The following is a 2,203-nucleotide window of genomic DNA, read 5'->3' as shown; positions in this document are numbered from 1 at the left end:
TTTTTTTTTTTTGGTCTTTCGAGACAAGGTTTCTCTGTGGCTTTGGAGCCTGTCCTGGAACTTGTTTTGTAGACCAGGCTGGCCTCGAACTCACAGAGATCCGCCTGCCTCTGCCTCCCGAGTGCTGGGATTGAAATTTCAAAAATGTATAGCAAAGCATGTTTTCATATGTTCAGTTGTATTTCCCAAGAGAGGGAACCGAGCCTCGCAAAGCCGTCAGTCAAAGGGAAAGAGTTAACCCTTCAGCAGCTCTGCACACTGCCCTTTCAGCATGCCCCTGCCTGCCCTTTTATATAGCTCCGCAGGAATCACCAAAGGTGCCACCAAAGCAGTGCTGGTAGAAAACTGAGGTCTATGTCCTCCACACACTTATTCTGCATTTTACGGGGAATTTCCCTCTTTGAACGTTTGAGCTATGGACCTTATACTGGGTAAGAACTCTGAAAAAGCAGAGAAACAGCAAAAGTTCTTGTAACCCAGATGCAAAGCCGAGCAATGTGGAAAGGTACGAGCTAAGAATCCCAGGCACACAAAGAAGGCCTCTCTGAGCTCACTGTGTGCAGCGGGAGCATTTGCCTGAGCATCAGTACTGCCTGGAGCACCTCCATCTGTCACCCAGGAAATATCAGAGCAGTACTTAGACAGCCGAGACAAGACCCAGTAGCCAATGTGACACATTTTCAAGTGAGATCTAGGGACTCTCGATTGTCATCTGTACTAGAGAGGCATCTATCCCACCTCACTTCCTTAGCAACGTACCAGAATCGCTAAATTTGAACAGACAATAGCATACATGTATTGTCATTGGGACTAGGAGACGGTTTGGAGTGGGGCATGGTGGCTACACCTATGAACACTGGAGCAACTGAGGCAAGAGTTCTAGGGCCAACGTTGAGGCCAACCTTGAGCCTGTGGGGAGTTTCAGGACAACGTGGGCTACAGAGTGAAGCTGTGTTCCCCAAACAATCAAACAAACAAAAACAGGCCCCGGATCTTAAAGCAATGTGCTCATTGCTCATCCCTGGGAGAGCATTGCTCGTCCCTGGGAGAGCGTGTGTGTGTCTGAGACAGGGTCTCCTGTATCCTTAAACTCCTACATGTCATACTTCAGTCTCCTGGATGCTTAGCTTAAAAGTGTGTGTCACCATTCCCACCTTGTTATTTCATAATAATGTTGTCTATAATAGAATTTTTTTCCTAAGACTCCAGGTTACACAGGTCCCCAAATGTATCAAAACTCAGCATATATGCCCTTCAGACCTATGTACCTCATTGCATGTAAATTACACATCGGACAAAGTTATGAAAAGAAATCTTGAAATTTAGTTAGATATAAGCACTATAAAACTGTTTGAAGGTTACAAATACGATGTCTTCAATTTACTTTCAAATGTATTCCCAAAAAACATAGATTTGGGATGGGGATATAGCTTAGTGGTAGAATTCTGTCTGCTAGGCTCCCAGTTCATACACACAGACACACACAAAGAGAGAGAGAAAGAGGGGGGGGGGGAGAAAGAGAGAGAGAGAGAACAAAAAAGACGCATTCATAGATGGACAGATGGATGAACACATAGATGATAAGCTTTCAGTCCTATGTCCATGTTGAAGTTTTATAAATAAATTTTAAAATGAAATCTACTAAGATTTAGGACTATGCTCAAATGCTCAATGTCTCTCCTTCTGTCTCTCTCTCTCTCTTTCACACACACATACAAACTTCACATTCACAATCATTTCCAAGCCTAACTGCAAATCTCATCTATGTGATCATGAGTATATCAGTCATAGCGTCTTCCCAGCCGCTCTCAGCAGCACAGGAAGAAAGTGTGAGCCTGTGGCACACGTTTGCCCCACCACTTGGGTAGGCTTGGACCTGGCTCTGCTAGGTTAGAAGACATATTGTCTATTTTGTGAGTTCTGCTGTGTTGCCAGACTTTCCTTTGGATCACCAGCTCACAAATAATTACATAAAGACTTATTATTAATTATGAAAACTCGACTATAGCTTAAGTTTGCTCCTAACTATCTCTTCCAACTTAAATTGACCCATTTTAATCTACATTCTACCACGTGGCATTACCTCTCTTCCATCTTCCACCTTCTGTTTCCTCTCCATCTCCTGACATCTTCTGTGCACCGAGATTCCTCCTCCCCTCCTTCCTTTCCTCAGAAGTTCCACCCATCCTCCTGCCTAGCTGTT

The sequence above is a fragment of the Microtus ochrogaster genome, chromosome 18 (assembly GCF_000317375.1).
Source record: "Microtus ochrogaster isolate Prairie Vole_2 chromosome 18, MicOch1.0, whole genome shotgun sequence".
In the NCBI taxonomy this organism is placed as follows: Eukaryota; Metazoa; Chordata; class Mammalia; order Rodentia; family Cricetidae; genus Microtus; species Microtus ochrogaster.
Note: the sequence above shows the minus strand (reverse complement) of the source record.